This window comes from Cupressus sempervirens, chromosome 5 (genome assembly GCF_028749045.1).
Source record: "Cupressus sempervirens isolate cs-2001-9-10 chromosome 5, ASM2874904v1, whole genome shotgun sequence".
Taxonomy (NCBI): Eukaryota; Viridiplantae; Streptophyta; class Pinopsida; order Cupressales; family Cupressaceae; genus Cupressus; species Cupressus sempervirens.
In genome coordinates, this window is record NC_143122.1 from 268,013,211 (window position 1) to 268,034,576 (window position 21,366).

At 34.7% G+C, this 21,366-nt stretch overlaps 1 pseudogene; it reads right to left on the reverse strand.

Moving 5' to 3' along the window:
- Positions 1-17,310: 17,310 nt before the first annotated feature.
- On the reverse strand, positions 17,311-20,938 carry LOC149555588 (disease resistance protein L6-like; annotated as a pseudogene).
- Between the last annotated feature and the right edge of the window lie 428 nt (positions 20,939-21,366).

Consider the following 21,366-nt stretch of genomic DNA (forward strand, 5'->3'; position numbering starts at 1 on the left):
GTTGTGAGGAGGTTGTAAAAAAAAGATTTTCTTGATAATTCTGTCTACTTTATCAAAGGTCATGCGGTTAAATTCTCTGATTGGATGCCCAACTATGATGAAGATAATTTAGAATTTTTAATTCCTATCTAGTTTTCTATAAACCCTATCCCCCTGGAGTTAAATCAAATAGCCATTATCAAAAAGATTGGATGCTCAATGGGAGACCTAATTGGTTTAGATGCCTCCTTTGAGTGTTGTAATAACATAAAACTCTTAATCAATTGTAAAGTAATAATATAATTCTCAAACCAATCAAAATTATCACCAATAGATCTATATACAAACTAAACTTTCAAAGATATGAAAGAAAAGTTAAAAAGATTATTAGGCTTGATGATGAGTGGAAAACATCCTTAAAAATACACCAAGCTACTTCAGATCTCAATGTCTTCTTTCCCATGATCAGAATAGGGTATGAGCAATTGATGTAGGAGGAATGCCCAGACGGGGAAGATATATTAACAAACATAAGACATCATTTAGGCAGGGAATCAATAGAAAAGTCAAATAAGGCTTTAAGAGAGAGCAATAATAGTCAGACACTTCAAACCAATGGAAATCAGAAGAAAGGAATTATGAGGTCTCAAGAGAACAACAAACAAAATCTCCAAGTGAGCATAGATAAGAGCATAGACAAAATACATTCACTAGATAGGGTGAAGTAGAAAGTGTCCACCAAGAGTTTGGAAAAGTTCAACAAATCAGACAAGCAACCCAATATACAGAGTGTAGTAGTTAACAACAAAAAATACAAAAGGAAATAAAATAAAGTGAAGAAAATGAAAGGCTCTAGGAAATCTATATATGGATAGAGGATTTTGGAATCAAAAAATAACATGGTGGGTGTTAAGAACATAGAAAATTCCCTCAAAGATACCGATGAAAAAAAAGTCTCATCCCTGCATGGAGGAGACCCAGTTTCCAAGAAGATTAAACATACTAAAGATAATTTGAAGGCACAAGAGGAGTAGACCAAAGATCTATCATTGGAGATCCCACATCTTGATAAGAAGTCTCTAAAGTGGCTAACCAAATTTTGGCAGACTCCAACCCCAAAGAGAGAGTCTCCTAAAGACAATATTAAGACAACAATTTTAGAATGAATTAGGTCTAAAGACATCCCAGTGCTAGACTTCCAGAATTTCTTAAACAAAGATTTGGAGGAGAAAGAAAAAATTGAAGTAGTAGCCTTAAAGGAGGATGATAAGGAAAATTTAGAAAGGCTTTTAAAGGAATTGACCGGGGTATTTGACAGGGAAAATGAAGACAACTGCAGTATTTTAGAAAAAGAACAACTGTTACAGCAGGTATTACAATTAGGAGGAGACAACTATACTTTTGAAGATCTCAGAAGGGACCTTCTATCTTTGAAGAAGAAAATCAGTTAAAAAAAGACACTGATGATGTGGTAGCTAATAGGTTATATAGGGTTGAGGATAGAACATCCTTTGATCACCAAATTTGAGCAGAATAGATTCTACAAGAGTTGGTTAATGAAGAAGAGGAGATTATGGAGAGCATTCAAACAGAAACAATCAAAGGTGCACATGAGAATTTGGAACAACTTGGCATAATGATGAACTAGGAAGGAATCAAACCCCCTAATTTTGGTAGAATAAAATGAAAAAGAGGATGAAAATCCCTCAAGGAACTCAGAGAAGCGGATGGTCAAGCACGCGAATAGCAAAAAATCAGTTAGCTTTTTAACATAGGGAAGGGGAAGATCCTTCCCAAAGAGCCATGAAGATCACTACGTGGAATGCTAGGGGCTTAAATGCCCCTAGTTAAAAAAGATTATTAAAAAAAAATCTAAAATTATTTGAATATGAAATTATTTTACTATAGGAAACAAAACTAAATAGGATAGAAGGTATTAAACTAGACAAGCGATTAGGCAATTGGAATATTTCTCTGCAAGAATCTATAGGCACTTCCGGGGGTTTAGGGTTTATTTGGAATCATAGGAAAGTAACCTTAGAAATTTTAAGTATGAAAAATAATTGGATTGGTAGTGCAGTAATTAGACTGAAATATAACCTTAAGTTTATCCTAATTAACATTTATGGTCCTACCAACAATATAGAGAAAAGAGTAGTATGGCAAGAAATCAACCATTTTTTGAAGAATCATTAGAACAATCCAATCTTGTTAGGAGGAGATTTTAATACCATTCTAAACTTAAATGAAAAAGTAGGGGACTCACAACAGATTCCCCAATCCTCTAAAGAATTTAAAAAATGGTGGGACTTCCACAATTTGATAGACATCCCATTTAAGAATGGGAATTATACTTGGAACAATAAGCGAAAGGATTTTACTTATATTGCAGAAAAATCAAATAGGTTTTTCATTAAAGGAGACCTAAATGCAAATAATTTAAATATCCAGTCTATGATTCTTCTGATTTCTAATTCTGATCATTTCCCAGTTAGAATTGAATTTCATGAGCCTCATAAACTTGCTAGGAGTTATTTTAAATGCGAAAAAATGTGATTTTTAGATCCTAGTTTTTTAGATAATATTAAGATGTGGTGGTCACAAGGTAATTTTGAAGGGTCTAGGATGTTTATCTTCATCTCTAAAATGAAGATGCTCAAAGAAGAGATTCTTAGATGGAATAAAGAACACTTCAACAACATCTTTAAAGAAAAATTGGACATTGAAGATAAGGTAAAGGAATTAAATTCAGAAATCATTAAGAAAGGCATGAATAATGATAGCTATCTTTTAGAAAAAGAATTGCTCGCAAAACAAGAGGATATTCTATCCAAAGAGGAAATTTTCTAGAGACAAAAGTCTTGAGAAAGGTGGTTGGATGAGGGAGATAGGAACACTAAGTTCTTCCACAATTCTACCCTCTATAACAAAGCCAAAAGTAAAATATCGAGTATTTAAAACCATATGGGTATATCAACTGATAAACCAAATGAAATTTCAAAAAAAATTGTGGATCATTTTAAGAAAATATTAAATAATTTTGAAAGGTCAAACATAGAGGCTCAATCCTACTTGCTTGAAGTAATCCTTGAATTGGTTTTAGCATAGGAAAACAAAGCATTAAATAGTCCTATAACGCTAGAAGAAGTTAGAATGGTCGTATTCAACATGAATCCTGATAAATCACTAGGTCTAGTGGATTTCAGGCATTTTTTTATCAGAAATGTTGGGATATTATTGGGATAGATCTCTGGAATGCAATTGAAGCCTCTAGAAAGGGTGGATCCCTGTTACCTGAAATTAATTATATCTTTCTTACTCTGATCCCCAAAAAGTTATAGCTCGAGAGTTTGAGGCACTTCAGGCCCATTGTGCTTTGTAATACCATTTACAAGATTTTCTCAAAGATTTTACCAAACAGATTAAAATTAATTCTTTTGAAGATTATCTCCAAGGAACAAACAGGTTTCGTTCTAGGTAGATCTATTCTGGATGGTATTCTTACCATCCAAGAAACTATCCACTTGGCCCAAAATAATAAAGAGGCATGTATGGTTATGAAGCTGGATATTCAAAAAGCCTATGATATAGTGGATTGACAATTCATTTGTAAAAAACTAGAAGCATTCGGCTTCTCCCATCAATGGATTAATCTCATCTTCAAATGTATATCCTCTACCAAGATTTTTGTTCTTGTGAATGGATCCCTTGAAGGTTTTTTTGATATTTCGAGGGGAATTAGACAAGGAGACCTATTATCCCCATTTCTGTACATTATCATGGCTAAAGCCTTTGGGAGATCCATTACAAGGGCTTATAACGATCAAAAGATTTAAGGCATAATTGTCGCGAGGAATATCCCTAATATAACTCATCAGCAATATGCAAATGATACAATTCTGCCAGGTGAAAGCTCAGTGAAAGAAGCAAGGACTTTAAAGTTCATCATAGAAAGTTAAATGAAGGTGTTCGGTCAGAAAGTGAATGATTCAAAATCAAAAATATATTTTATTAATACGGATCCTAAGGTGGAAAAAAATGTCATATTATGGGATATAAAATAGGTTCTTTCCCATGCAAGTATCTTGGCATTGAGGGTATATGCAGGATCATGGTGTGCCAAAAAGTGGCAATGCGAAAAAAATAGAGTTTGAAAATGTCTAAAAGCATTTCAAAATCCACTCCGACTTTTTTTCACCTATCCAGGTACCAAACCTAAAAAGTAAGGCCCAACCCTTATCAGGTATTGGATTTCATATTGAATACTCGATATTATATTGGATGTCCAATTTGATATCAGATACCCGATATCTGTTAGTGTTATTAAAAAAAAAAGGACAACCCGCGGGTTGTTTTCATAGTATTATTTCGTGAACAACCCGCGGGTTGTCTTTTTCTTTTGTATTATAATATGTTAATCATACAAAACAATAAATTTTTTAAAAATAATACTATATATATATAAACTTAAAATTAAATTAATTATTTTTCAAAACTTTTAAATAATTTATTTAATATTAAATATTTAGCTTATTTAAATTTATTACTATGTAATATTATAAAAATATAATATTTTTTAGAAATTTAAGTTTACATATTTATTAAATTAAATTGTTAGTATTATTATGCATATCAAAATAAAAAGTATTAAATTTTTATTTTTATTTTTTAATCAATAATATAATTATTTCAATATATAAAAAAATATGAATTAAACTTAAAGAAAATTCTTGTCAAAATATAACTAAAAATTAGTGTAGATAATCATACAACTAAATTAATTTTTTTCTAATATAATTATTGTTTTCAATATTTTATAACAAAAAATTAAAATGATTTTAATAGTCTTTATATTAAAATAATTGAAGATTAATATTTTTTAAACATATCATTAAAAATATTTATATACAAAATATTATCTATGATTTTAGAAATTAAACTGAACCTTAAAATATATAAAAAATGGTTTGATTTTAAAAAGAGTTTCGGTATTACTTTTATGACTTATTAAAATATATAAAAATGATGTTTTAAAAAGAATAAAATAATCACTTTTTAATTGCTTTTTATAGTTACTATCTTGCAAGGGAAGCATATTTTTTTTTTCCTTTTACCCTGTCAATTAAAGGATAGCACATCCACAGCAGAGGCAGGGCAAGAAATGCAGACAGGTAGGGGCTTGGTGCAAATATATTGCACCATAGTCAATGTCATTCATGGATGCATCAATGGTATTATGAACCAATGTACACTTAGTTAATGTAAATTGTCTTATCATTTGTCATTTGTCCTCATGTGGCGCTCCCATCAGTCGATGGTCTCTAACATGATGATGTTATTTTCAAATGTTCTTTCTCCCACTTGATAGCCAAACCCCACCCAAATCAGAATGAAAACATATGAAAATGAAAGAAAATAATACAGTCTTTGAATGTTGGATGCGGCAACTAGATTTAAACCAAGTAAATTGTTACCTAGATATTTTTATGAGATAGTTAATTAAATTAATTTTGGAAAGATGGAGAGAGAGAGAGAGATTATTTTCCTTCTTTTCAAAACCTTTTCTCTCTCCCCGTACCACCTCTCTCTACGTACCAAAACTTCTAGAGAGAAGTTCAAGTTTGGGTTGCTATCTCTCACACAAAATTTCCTCTCTCCACGTACTAAATATACTCTCTTCCTATGTACTCTAACTCTTTAACCTAATCCTAACCCAAACTTTTGAAGCCAAACACCAACTTTGAATAACTAGTATATGGAGCCTATGTAAAGATGCAGGTAGTGGAGGAATAAAAATCAGAAATTCTTTATCAAGCTAAAACTCCTTCAATGCATGTCTGCTCTTCCTTTGGCAGAATATTGAAGTTAGTGAAATCAATGAAAGCAATGAAGAATTAAGAATGCAGACAAAAACAATATTCGATGCCAAAGTAAAGTGAGATTTTAGTAAAGGCACACTCACAAATAAAGAAGCGTATGAGAAATGTTTGTCTCAATGTCTGAATAAGAATGATATTTGATATTTCTTTCTAGAATCTTCCATCTTCTTTAAATGCCATGACTGATGACTTCATGAGAATGATCACAAATGGAGAGATGAATCGTCGACCTTTTTTTTGTCCCTGTGAACATCCTTGTGTAGATACAAAAGGATCATCAGACTTGTGTCTCATGAAGCATATTGTGAATGAAACACCTACAGTTTCATAGTCACAATTCTAGTAGCAATAGTAATAACACATGTGAACTATTTTATAGAGTATCTCACTCAGTTTTTTTGACAGCGTGGTTATCTTTATTGATTCTTGGTTGCTCAGTTGAAAGTGTAATCAGATAAGTATAACACCGACTCTCATCAATGCAAGAATGAGAATGGAAGCTTTTGAATAGATGGAGATGCATTCAACTATTTGACTTAATGTGCAAAGACAAAATGGTAGTCTCATTTAAAGTGACATGCATCTACAACATACAGAGTAGGTAAGCATATCAAAAAGAGGAGTTTTCAACCAATGTGAAATCATTGTTTATGTCGATCACCAAAGTATAACCTATGGATCTTTATGGATTGTGCATGCCTGTTATAAATCATGTTTGGATGCAGTGAATGCCCCTATCACCCATACTCAAAGCCAATCTCTACCATCACATGCATTGCCTAAGTCAAGGATTTATTGAATGCAAACAATGCATAACATGTTTGAGTAAATAATCTGATTGATTGCCAATGTCATCACACCATGGCCATCACTTCCATAAACATTGGAAATGATCCACATTATATGTTTGACATAATACCTTTTGCGTGCTTGTAATCCCTACACCCTCTCTCCAACCAACCTTATCCTCCAATAGTATCTTTTAAAATAATAGAATCCACGTTGTGACATCACATAGAAGATAATAGTCTAGGCAGAAAGGAGACAAATTAATGAACTATTATTGTGTTTCATAATAGACGTACATATGCATTTCATGATAACGTATGTCCCTAGGGTCCCTAGGACCCCTACGGATGCATTTGGTTTGTTATAATGCATCGAGAGGGGTCATAGGTTAACCTATGACCCTTCTCAATGTATTTCATGATAACGTATGTCCCTAGGCGTCATAGGGCCCCTAGGGATGCATTTGGTTGGTTATAATGTGTCAAAAGGGGTCATAGATTAACCTATGACCCCTCTCAATGCATTTCATGATAACCTATGTCCCTAGGGGTCCTAGGACCCCTAGGGACACATTTGGTTGGTTCCAATGCATCTAGAGGGGTCATAGGTTAACTTATGACCCCGATCGACGCATTTCATGATAACGTATGTCCCTAGCGGCCCTAGGACCCCTAGGGACACATTTGGTTTGTTATAATGCATTGAAAGGGACCATAGGTTAATCTATGACCCCTCTCGACGCATTTCATGACAACCTATGTCCTTAGGGGTCCTAGAACCCCTAGGGATGTATTTGATTGGTTCCAATGTGTCTAGAGGGGTCATCGGTTAACCTATGACCCTGATCAACACATTTCATGACAACGTATGTCCCTAGGGGCCCTAGAACCCCTAGAAATGCATTTAGTTGGTTATAAAGTGTTGAGAGGGGTCATAGGCTAACCTATGACCTCGATCGACACATTTCATGATAATGTATGTCCGTAGGGGCCCTAGGACCCCTAGGGGCACATTTGGTTGGTTCCAATGCATCGAGAGGGGTCATCAGTTAACCTATGACCCCTCTCGACACATTTCATGACAACTTATGTCCCTACGCATCCTAGGACCCATAGGGACACATTTTGCTAGTTCTAATGCATTGAGAGGGGTCATAGGTTAACCTATGGCCCCTCTCGACAATTTTCATGATAACATATGTCCCTAGGGATTATAGGGCCTCTAGGGATGCATTTGGTTGGTTATAATGCATCGAGAGAGGTCAAAGGTTAACCTATGACCCCTCTCGATGCATTTCATGACAACCTATGTCCCTAGGGGTCCTAGGACCCCTAGGGACACATTTGGTTGGTTCCAATACATCTAGAGATCGATGCATTTCATGATAACGTATGTCCCTAGGGGCCTTAGGACCCTTACGGATGCATTTGGTTTGTTATAATGTGTCGAGAGGGGTGACAAGTTAACCTATGACCCCTCTCGATGTATTTCATGATAATGTATGTCCCTAGGGGTCATAGGCCCCCTAGGGATGCATTTGGTTAGTTATAATGCATTGAGAGGGGTCATAGGTTAACCTCTCGATGCATTTCATGACAACCTATGTCCCTAGGACTCCTAGGGACATATTTGGTTGGTTCCAATGCATCTAGAGGGTTCATAGGTTAACCTATGACCTCAATTAACACATTTCATAATAACGTATGTCCCTAGGGGTCCTAGGACCTCTAGGGACACATTTGGTTTGTTATAATGTGTCGAACCTTTGACCCCTCTTGACGCATTTCATGATAACGTATGTCCCAAGGGGCCCTAGGACCCCTAGGGATGCATTTGGTTGGTTATAATGCATCGAGAGGGGTCATAGGTTAACTTATGACCCCTCTTAATGCATTTCATGACAACCTATGTCCTTAGGGGTCCTAGGGCCCCTACGGATGCATTTGGTTGGTTCTAATGTGTCGAGAGGTGTCATAGGTTAACCTATGACCCCTCTCGAGGCAATTCATGACAACCTATGTCGCTAGGGGCCTTGGGGCACCTAAGGACACATTTGGTTGGTTCCAATGCATCGAGAGTGGTCATAGGTTAACCTATGACCCCTCTCGATGCATTTCATGACAACCTATGTCTCTAGAGGTCCTAAAACCCCTAAGGATGCATGTGGTTTGTTCCAATGCATCAAGAGGGATCATAGGTTAAACTATGACCCCTCTCGACGTATTTCATGACAACGTATGTCCCTAGGGGTCCTAAGGTCCCTAGGGATGCATGTGGTTGGTTCTAATGTGTCTAGACCTATGACCCCTCTCGACGCATTTCATGACAATGTATGTCCCTAGGACCCCTAGGATCCTTAGGGCCCATTGAGAATGCGTTGAAAGGGATCACTAGGGGCCCTAGGGATATCTGTTGTCATGAAATGCGTCCCTTTTGATGCATTTTATGACAATATTATGTTTAATAATAATATAATATTGCATATTTTAATATAATAATAATATATTATTAGATTATATAACAATAATAATCACATATGTTACTAGATTATAGATCTAATAATAATAATAATAACCATATATATTATTATATATAATAATAGTCATATAATATTACTATATATATTTAATAATAATAATATTTATAACTATATTATATTTAATAATAATAATCATACATATTACTATAATATAATAATAATTATAATCATATATAATAATAATAGTTGATAATAATAATATCAATGTCCACACTTCCCCCAAATAAATTTCCCTCTAAAACACTCTAAAGTTTCCCTCTCAAATTTATTTCCTCTCAAAATTCCCTCCCTCCAAAATTGCAAATGAAAAATCTCTCCTCTCAAATTTCCCTCCAAAATTTCAATTGAAAAATCGCGAACTTGATCGGATACCCGATTTGATTTCAGGTATCTGATTAGGCTTGGTATTTACCAAGCCTATTTGGTCAACCCAAAAAACATGTTTGAGAAGGGTTTCATTGACACTCAGACTTCGGGTAGCCATCTGACAATGTTATTTTTATCAAAATTGAATGGAATGAAAAGGGTTTTTTTATAACACTCTCAAGATTCCATTGATATAATTGCTATCGAATTCTAAGTTCGATAAGTATTTATTAGTTAATTTTCAATGAAGATGATTGTAAAGTGCTGATTGACATACTGATTGAAAAATAGCTATAACTTTCAAACAATATAACATTTTTTAAATCCAAAAGTTGCATCACATTCTATGCTTCGCCTAGTATAAGAAAAATAAAATAAAAAATAAATTTGGTAAAGTTTTCTATTAGTTAAGATGGTCAAATATGAGAGTTTTTTTTTCCAAAAATGTTTTAGTAGAAAATTCATATTTAATTATTTATTTGGAATAAAAATACCCAAAAATATGTGTCACATCTGGGCATGAGTCTAATTTTAATATCTATAATTATATTTAAAAAATATTATCATTTGATTTTGATTAAGGTGGTCAGACATACACCTACTTTTTATTTTCGCCCTGAAATTTTCGTAGTACTGCATTAAAAATCAAACTTTTGACCTATCAAATTTTTTTCCCTCCAGATAAGGCCTAGTAGTTTAGAAACTATATTCAATTTCCTATAGATTATTTTCTTACAACTTTTTGATATAAATTCCAAAACCACTTTAAAATTATGTGTCAAGTTGACATAACCCTTATTTGCTGGTTTTTCAATGCACTTAAGGCCATAGTTTGGTTGACCATGATCCTGCACATACCCTTGAGTTAGAAAAGAGCGTCAAGTCTGACAAGGTATGGTATAATATAATGGATAAACTAGAAGCTAGGATTAGTTGTTGGAAAGACAAGTGGCTTACGAAAGCTGGCAAGAGTACCAAGAAAAGATCGGTGCTGAGGGCATTCCCACGTATCCGTTGTCTTGTTTCCCTATTTCCAAACATCTTCATCATAAGTTAGAAGTTAATCTAAGGAATTTATTATGGAACCATTGCGAGGAATCCAAAAAATTGGCCCTCATTAAATGGGACAACATTTTCAAATCTAAGGAATGTGAAGGATTAGGAATTAAGAATTTACAATGGAAAAATGAAGCTCTAGGGGCTAAATTAGTTTGGTGCCTCTACACTGAAAGAGAGCAAATATGGGCCAAGATCATGTAAAATAAATACTTGAAGGTAGAAGATCCCACTTCGATATTTAGGATGAAGACCCTTCCTAAAGGATCAGAAAGTTGGAACTTCATGGTCAAGTGTCGCCACCTTGTGGGAATATACCTTACTTGGGATGTTGGTAAGGGGGATGAAGCCCTTTTTTGGGAAGACTCCTCGGATGGGCATGCCCCACTAGATAGCAGTCTAATCCCAGGAGACATTAAAGAGAAATTAATTAATCTATGGGGTAGCAGAGTGAGTGACTACAAAATTAAGATAATTGTGGAAGGATATCTGAGATGGATTTGGAAACCTCTAAAAGATGTAGGGATTGATCCAGCCACTATGAAGGCATGTGAAAAGATTATTCAAGACAAGAAAGTTAAACAACTTGAAAGGAATGACAAGCTTATTTGGGCAGCATCAAACGATAGTAAGTATAGTGTGAAAAATAGATATAAAGCAAATATAAATTCTAAGAGATGGGATGAGGTGGAAATCCCACTCAAACTTTGTTGGGACCCTGCATGTTTGCCAAAGGTAGGATTTTTCTTGTGGGTGGCATTCCAAATCAGGATTTTGATAGCAGATAGACTTCAAAAATTAGGTTTCACAGGTCCTTCGAGGTGTGTTCTTTGTAAACATGATAGTGAAGAGGCTAATAATCTATTATATAGTTGCCCATATTCTCAAGTCTATTGGGAATGGCTTAGACAGAGGTTAATTTGGTTTTCTCCTTTTCCTAATTTTTTATCTAACCTGCTCAAAGGTTGGCCAACTAATCTATGCAAGTTAATCTATAGTAAACTATGGAATATTTGTCATATTCTTGTGTGGGAAGTTTAGAAAGAAAGGAATAGACAATTTTTTTGTGATACATAGTTGAAATCAAAAGAGCTAATCCAAAAAATAGAAGCTAGTATAGTTGAAACAACTAACTCTCATCTCAGGAGAACAAGAATAGAAGAAGTCTCCTTCTCTATATGGGATGGCCAAATTAAAAAAGTTTGGACCAAATTGATCAATCCTCCTCTCATCTATTTAAAGAAAAGAAAGGAGGCTAGGGAATGGTGTAAATGGACCCCCCCTCCAAAGGAATGGGTAAAACTTAATTTTGATGGGATAGCTAGAAGAAGTCCAGGGACAATAGGTGTCAGATGCATTATTAATGATAATGCAGGTCAGTGGATTGCTAAAAAAGCCAAGTCTATTAGTCCAACGTCTAATAATTTGGTAGAGCTTGAAGCATTAGAAGAAGGCTTGAAGCTCTATCATTTTAAAGGTTTATCCAAAATCTTCATTGAAGGTGACTCTCAGATTGCATTAAATGCAATTAGGAATAGAGCTACCCCAAATTGGGTCCTCAACTCCAAGTTAGAAGAAGTTATAAATCTACTAGATAAGTTTCAAGATATCAAGATCTGCCATATCTTTCGAGAAGGCAATCAGAAGGCAGATCTCTTGGCTAGTAGAGGAGCAGATGGTGATAATCTATTGGTTTTTAGAGACTAGCTTTAAAACTCTAACTTGTAATTATGGTTTTTTTTTTTCAGTTTCAAGGTCATAGTAAGGTCACCTAGTATTTCCATTAGAATTAATAAGGATAGCTAATCAAGCTAAACTGAGATTAGGAGTAGCAGTAGGGGGCTTTAATAAACTTTAATTCATTTTTCTCTTTAACCCCCTATGGGTTATGGAGTAGAGTAGTGGCTTAGGTTCTAATCATTATGAAGTTATTATGGTATTCTATCTCTCTTGGGTTTCTTTTTACTAATATTGAAGTTAGATTATCATATTACGATTAAGCCTTCATAGATATTTAGGCTTCATTGTTATTATAGTGGTGTATGTATTTCCCTTAAATGATTGTCCATATCATTATTTTGTGCTGTCGTCTTGTTTCTTAGTTAGTGCTAGAAAATTGAGGATTTCTAGAAACTTCACAAGTTTTGCTTATTCCCTTTTATTATAGTGCTTTGTCTCTGTCAATCGGTTTTTGACTAAGACATGGATAGAAATATTTGTGTTTTTCACATTGACGAGGCTCGCACTATGGCTTTCCAAGGTAACATAAAATTCAAGAGGTGGAATCATATACTCAGGCATGTTGATGGGATGATATGGATTGCAGTTAGTAGGGCAATTGGTGAAGGCCTCTTCGATTATGAATACACCTAGAGGACTAACAATGACATTATCGGCACATTCATTGGATGCATGGCCAAAACTAAAATTTCCAAATGAGCTATGGTAAGATTATGCCTGAATATTTTTTATTTTGTTTGGTGTCAAGGTATCATTGAAGTCATAATGAGCTTGGAGGAAAGTTTATGTGTGCCCCTTCTTGAGATGTAATGAATCATCCTCCAGGAAGTTTGGTTGTGGCAAATTTACCGAGGAGCCCTACTTTGATTATTAAGGATTTGTCAACTTTCAATCTAGCCTGGCCGAAGATGTAATCATGTTTCCACTTCCTCGTTCGTTGGAGAAGGATCACGATGGATAATGGCATCGCTTGGCTAAGCAACTATTTGGGCCTTTTTAAGGCTTATATCCACCTGAGAGTGAGATTTGACAACCTAGATATGGTGGACTTCTACACTCCCAATATTGAGAAATCCAACAAAGAGAGGTCTTCGTTTGAATTTCTCCCACATTTCTCGTCAAAAAACTTGAATGACATTGCAGAAGTTATTATGGTGTTTTGGAAGAAGTAAAGTGTTTCATAATTTTTTGGTACAAAATTTGATTTTGTTTTGTTCAATGTTGATGGCGATTTTTGTATTTAACTCTTCCAGTGACTAGGATTTTTTTGTAAGAGTTCCCTAGTGACAATATGTCGTTAGCTTACATACCTAAAGCTTTTATTATAATATTTTAGACAGTTATCTACTAAGTTTTTTATTACTAGGGTTTTGGTTTGGATGTATAAAGCTTCGAAGGTCGATGACGAATCTTGCTTTGGGTTTGAAAGTTAGACTCTTCTTAAATAATTAGATATCTGTGAATACATGTATTATCTAAATTTATAATGATCAAAGTTTTATAATAATAGCTTGATGTGTTTTACTCTTTTGGTGGCTTCAAGTCTCTATGGTATCAGGTTTCTTTATCTGTTATAAGTTTGATATTTATACTTCATGTTGTAGTCTTTGTAGAACCGTTATGTAAACACTAGTATGGCATTCGATTTTCTAATTATAGATTACTGATTTTACTCAAAACTATCTAGCATTATGGTGAAATGAGTTTGTACACTCAGTAGGGCTTTCGGCTTTAAAACCCTTAATTTGTAGGGATTTGCTAGTTTGGATTTCTGTATCATCTCATTTCTATTTCTTGATGCTTGAGAAAGATATAATGGGTATACGATCTTAGTTTTTGAGGGCTTGGAAGGCATTAATGGCATCCAAGCCAGCCCTATTTTGTATTTGGTTTCCTTCTAGTATTATTATGAGGTGTTTGTCATTTTTGTTGAAACTCTGTCATGTGGCTCACGAGAGGTAGCTTAGGTACTATAATGGTATTTGATCTCCATAGGAATGGTAATGAGATCTCAGAATTTAGATTTAGCTTAGTATAATAAGGTAGATTTAAGAGAACATCATAATTTTAAAATTTTAATGTTTTTTGATACTCTTATTGATAACATTATGGATTTAGTTTATAAAGTAGGGGAATTATTCATTTAGATAAGCCCGTAAGTTTTATTTTAGTATTGAAGAAGGGAGAAATATTTCAATAAGCAAAAGTAATAATTTAGTCATCTCTTTCAAGTAAAGTTAATGCAGTATTATAACTAATCATCTCGATGATCACGCCTATTAGATATAAATGAATGTATCTTTCAAGTTAGGATTCAGAATCTAGGTCAACTCAAATGCCAGAATTTTAAGAATGGCATTTGGGTCTGAGGTGTTGAGTTCAGAGGTGTTGATTGGTATTAAGTAGTAACGTATTCAGTTAATTATATTTAAGTTCTGATGATTCATTTCGAGATTAGCTAAGGGTGTTGTTCAAGTGTCTTCATGGTAGATTGAGACTAACTCATTTGGCTTTTCAAAGGAAATGTAGGTTTTCATTTTGGTACTTGAATATTAAAGGAATTTTAATGAGCATATTGAACTAATATAACATAGTACAATAGTGAAAAGTTAAAAATCATCTTTTAAAATACAAGGTTAAAGGTATTGCTTGGTAGGCATTCAATATTAATAATTTTGATGAATTAAGGATTCTGATAGTAAAGGAATAAAAATAATTATTATGACATATACCTTTTTTAGTATTGTAGGAAATAGTTCAAATAATTAAAAGAAAAAGTAATAACTATTTTTTTCCAAGGATCCATTACTTAAAAAGATGTACGCAGTTCTATAACTAACCAATCTGATTGTTAAGTCAAGAAGGCAGGGTTGAGCGCTTAGCTTAGTAATGGAAGGGTTTAAATTACAATGGTTGGAATGGCTCAACTTAATTGGTCTTAGTGACATTTCAGAATCCCTGACGATTGTATTAATTTGTATTACAATCTCCTCTTTTGTAATCATAAAATATGAAGCAATTTGGCTGGGGTATGCCCCTTTTATGGTGTAATAATAAAGGACTTTGGTCCTAGGTTAGACTGGAGGTTTTCTTCTCCGTTCTTTCCTACCAGTACCTGTTTGAACAGAGAAACACTATTGTAAATTATCAAATTTTATTAATAAAGATAATCAAGGCCTTGGTTGTTTACCGCTATATATATATATATAATTCCAATAATTATGATTGTTTACTCTACTTATACTTTAGATTTTTTTTATTCTATTGTAATTTCTTGTAAGAAAAAATAAATCTCTAGATCTTATGTGCAACTTATTAATATATTGGTTATGGTGATCGGGTGCAGGCTAAATAACTCCTCTAGTAAAGGTTGATTAGTTATCAAGAAATAAAACAAAAGAAAGAGTGTGAGAATAAACAACATGTTGGAGATATATTACATGTCTTATTCATTATAAATGAAAATTTAATAGCAATAAAGTCCCAGGGTGGATTAGTATGTTGGTGTAGAGACCTAAAATTGACTCTTCCTTCATCTCCTTAATATGTATAAAAATTAGTGATATATTTGCATGAATATTGTCAAATATAGAATTTGTTGTCTATATATATATCTAGATCACTTGCATATTTATCTTATGTGATTGCAGATCCATTCTAGCTTCTAAGATTTTGACTCAATAAAAAAAATTAATGGTAAATTTAACATATGTTTTGAGCCTAAATTAAATATAGTGTGGTTGGAAGTTTGTCAATAAGAGGAATATACCTCAATTTAAATTAAGTAGGATTTAATTTCTAAGATTTGCCTCTAAAAAGATCAATGGTGTTAGTAGTGTTGTGTATGTTTTGAATTTATGTAAACATTGTGTGGTTAGAAGCTTGCTAATAATTGACAATATGTTGTTATTTCATTGAACTCTTGTAACATCATGTCAATGATATTTAAATATGATCATAGATAATAAATAAATATGAAAGAAACATTCTAGAGATTATGAAAATCTTTGAATATTATGATTCAAATTTTAAAATTAAATGCATTAGTGTTAACATCATAAAAATCTTCATAACCTTAAAATGTGCTAAAACATAAAAATAAAAATAAATAAATAAAATCCACTCATGAAATAGGACAAATCAAAATATGTATATAAACTCATAAAAAATTAAATTGACTGTATTTGCATTTCCTTATATTGTTTTATTAGTTTGTATAAAAATAAAACTTTATGACAATTATAGTATGTCATGGACTTCAATTGCCCCTCTCCAAATCTTAAACTTTTTAAAAAATCGCAGAAATCCATCGTCCTCATTACTATTTGAAGTACAAGACATTATTTGTTTTCATATACAACACACTATTTTGTGATTTCATGTAACGATAAATCGCCTCAATTCACATGCCATCAGATCAATAAACAAGCATCTTATTAATCAAGTTTGCATCTTCGAGCAACTCTATTTCATTCTCTCTCTGAGCTCAACTTTGTCACTAAATTATTCTACTTAATGCCTATCAGTGCTCAATTATGTTAGTAAAATATATGTAACTAATCTTTAGATCCTACTTAAAAGGGAATGGCTTAAACATCATACACTAAGCTTAATTTCTAGACCAAAAGTGCTAAATAGTCAAAGTTGACTTTTGTTTTCCAAACTTAATTCTTCCCGTTTAAGGGTGGCCACTTAAAAGGACTATGAGTGTCCCTATAAGAATTCCTCAACGGTTGAGGAAGCATGTCAAAGAAAAAGCATTAGAGATCTGTGACAAGTTGCCAATGATGCCATAAGTTATATAAGCCCATATATCAATTCTAAGTTTCAATGCTACAACTGTTCAAATTTAAGTGCTACAGTTGTGATAGTTTGACAATGGTTTCAGGAGGATACTTAAGCTTTCACACTATCTAATATTCAAAGAGCTGCATTGCGCTGACATTAAGATCTCTCACCCTTCTAAGTCCAAATTCTGCAGCTAAGGTTGCCAATGCTATTTAGGAGGATGTCCAAGTTCTCACACCTTCTTAAGTCCAAGTTCCAAAGCTGGGACAAGTTGCCAATGCTATCAGGGAGGTTGTCTAAGTACTCACACCTTCTTGAGTCCAAGTTCCGAAGTTGGGACAAGTTGCCAATGCTATCAGGTAGGCTTCTTAAGCTCTAACGCCCTTTTAAGTCAAAGTTTTGAAGCTGGGACAAGTTGCCAATGCTATTAGGGAGGCTGTCTAAGTTCTCACACCTTCTTAAGTCCAATTTCTGAAGCTGGGACAAGTTGCCAATGCTATCAGGGAGGCTTCTTAAGTCCAAGTTCTGAAGTTGGGACAAGTTGCCAGTGCTATCAGGGAGGCTTCTTAAGCTCTCACACCTCCTTAAGTCCAAGTTCCAAAGCTGGGACAAGTCGCCAGTGCTATCAGGGAGGCTTTTTAAGCTCTCACACCCGTACAAGTCCAAATTCTGCAGCTGTGACAGGTTTCCAATGCTATCAGGGAGGCTTCTTAATCTCCTACATCTTGAAATGTGCAAACTATGCAGCTGTGACAGGTTGCCAATGCTATCAGGAAGGTTGCTTAACCTCCCACACTCTGACAAGTTCAAATCATGCAGCTGTAACAGGTTGCCAATGCTAGTTACAGCTTGCCAATGCTATCAGGCAGGCTTCTTAAGCTCCCACACCTTGACAAGTACAAATCATGCAGATGTGACAGGTTACCAATGCTATCAGAAAGGCTATTTAAGTTGTCACAGTCTGCCAAGTATAATCTCTGCAGCTGGGACAAATTGCCAATGCTATCAAGGAGGAGCAGAGGAAGTGGAATCGAAGTAATGGGTGGAGATGAGGAAAGGCTGAGTGAAATCGGGGGATAGACAGAAAGGCTATCCAACTTAAAGCAACCATTTAGTTGAAGAACCTTACATTGCCAAATGTTATCCACAATTCTAGAGTGACGCGGTTTCTTGACTGTTAAATTCTTCACAATTTCAAAGGTGCAATTTGTCAACCTTAACCATTTCAAACTTAGGGGAAGCACGAATAGCGCGTCTCTTGACATGCATTCAATGGTCAGATTCTCCAAATGGAGATAGTAAAGCCCATCTGTATAAAGCATTTCAAGACTTTGTGGATTCCCTCTGATGATCTGAAGTCCGGATAAATTGTTGGATATGGTGCCCAAATGGGTAGGCTTCCACTTGCGGGTTCCCTGTTTTTCTTTCTCAGCAATAATTTGCCCCATATCTCGCAAATGGTCGCGCATCTGGAATAATCCATCATCATCAATCTTTATCAATAATTTCAGGGATAGATTAGAAACAGCAGTGTGTGTGCCTTCTTGTACAAAGATTCCCAAAAAACAATGGGCACTGTTTTATCTTCTCCAATAAAAAAGCAAGCAATGTCTATAAATATCTCCTTTTCTTCATCAGTGAGGGCATTGTAGCTAATATAAAGTATTTCATAAATTTCAGAGTTGTGAGTTATGTCATGAAGAGCTTCCTTCCAGCAATCTTTGTCATCCTTCTTGTCATACAGTAAGGATCCAATCACTTCCAATGAAAGAGGATGCCCCTTACAAGCTTCTACTATTCTTCTTGACAGATCTTCGTAGCCTAGACTTGGAGATACTCTGAGAAATGCATGCCAACTAAATAACTGGAGACTTTCTTTAATCTCCAATCCACTCATCTCGTGGATGCATTGGGCTGGAATCCCACCTACATTGAAGATATGTTTGTCTCTAGAAGTTATGATAACTCTGCTAGCACAGTCCAACCAATCCCCAACCAGAGCATCCAATTGTTTAACAGAGTCAACATCATCTAGAACAAGCAACACGCGTCTTCCTCCCAAACGGTCTCTCAGCAAAGTAATGCCGTCATCAACACTGTCCACTTCTTTATCATATTTGGCTAAATCTCTGAGAATCTTTTTCTGCAATTTGGTGAGGCCTGAGGTCTCTGCAGCAGTGGTGCGAATATTAGAAACAAAAGAAGACGCTTCAAAATCTACACAGAGTTGATTGTACACGGCCTTGGCAACTGTGGTCTTGCCAATACCCCAAGACCCCATATTCCAATTTTAGTTACATCATCCACTACTTTGAGATATAATTTCTGAATAAGAACATTCTTGACGTTCTCCAATCCCACTGGATGCTTGGCAACTGCTAATGGCACTCTGTCTAAAGAGGTCATTCACCACCCTCTTTATCATCCGAGCTTCGAAGCTGCAACGGTCAAAGGAGATCAGGTCAAAACTAATAAAATATAAAATAAAGTCAATGGTTCTTAGTCTATTGATGAAATTGGAAGGCTAGAGAGATTAAGTCTTCTTCAATATAAGATTGGAATATCCAAATAATAAAAAGTGAGGTTGGTATATGTCTTGAATGAATAATCATTAGTTTTGTATAACTTTTATGATTAAAAATGTTCTAGGTATAAGACTCCATTTGTTTTGCCAATCAAATAATTCTTAATTAATTTCACTGATTTATAATGTAAGAACTTTCCATCTTACTATATAAAATATTAATTTTTCTATTTGTTTTCTAAAATCACTAGATATTTTCTTAAACTATATAAACTTCATAATTCTTAGTCAAACATAATTGATTAAATAGATACACATCTGTCCTCCCTCAGTCAACAGAAAATTATCTTAACTCATTTAAACATAATTAACTAATTGAATACATATGCATTTTCCATTGTTCAGCTGCCATGAAATAACAAACCAAAATAATTAGATTATTATATAGTCAAACGGATCAAAATTATGTAACATCAAAATGTTAAGAGTATTATATACTCGTTTCCTTCATTTAATTGCAGTCCAACTCCCTTCCCTAACGTTCATCCAGCGACAATTGGGAAATGGTTTTATCTCCAGGAATACAAGCCCAATGAAACTAAGGTCCATCACCAACATTGGTCTATAGTGTTTTGATGTTTAGTTAAACTTTAGAAGTAAGAAGTCTCAAATTCCACCAAATAAAATGTCACAAAAACTGAGGTTGATATCTTACCCGTTTGTGATATCCATGGGCCAGCCAGAGCGTTTACAGATCTCCAGAAGCGCATTCTTCCACCGCTCAATCTCCTCCTTTTCGTATCGATTTGAATGGCCGCGATGCGTTTGAAATGCTGGGCAATAAGGACTGTCCTTCTTTTCTGGATATCTAACTTGAGTTGACTTCATATGATAAAACAGAGGAATGATCAAGCCAGGTGTCCTCAACATTTCAGCAGCCTCTCTGAGACACCAAGTTGAGTCTGCATAGCCTCTGGAAAATATAGGAATTCGGATGGCACTGCTCTCTATTGCTTTCTCCAAACTCAAGTCAATGCTTTCTCCCTTTTCCAATTTGTGGGAGTCCAAGAAGACATTGAGTCCTGCAACGGAGAGGGCCTCGAATAGATGGTCAACAAGAGTCTTCCTCACATCTGGTCCCCTGAAACTCAGAAACACGCGGTACCTCTTGTCACTTAATTGGAAGGGAAGTTTAGTAGAGGGGGGCTCGTATCTGAGAAATGATTCTTCAGAAGGAGAAGCTGATGAGTGCGTGGTAGTACCAGAAGTGGATGCCATGGGGATGGTCGATCAAACTAATCACAGAAATGATAAATGATAGAAAGCAATGGAAGAGGGTTTAGGGGAAGGTAAATTACAATGTATTTATAGGCCCAAAAAGAAGGGAGTGGGCGAAATATAGAGAGATACGGAAATACGACGTGACCGGACGCGTAAATTGGGTGGACGACAGCCTGTGTTATGAACATTTCCTTTTATGCATATTTTCTGCACAAGTTGAGCCATCATATCCGGTGATTTATGGTAAGGGCATGTGTAGAGGTTGAAGATTCGAAGAAGACTAATTCCAACTGACGGTGAATTTCGTATGCGGTGTCAATGACAGCGTAAGAGACGAATAATGGGCTATTAAATTCATTGGTTGGGAATCTATGATCAAACTTATTCTCATGAGACCTTTCCATGAAGTCCCTTTTGAATTCTTC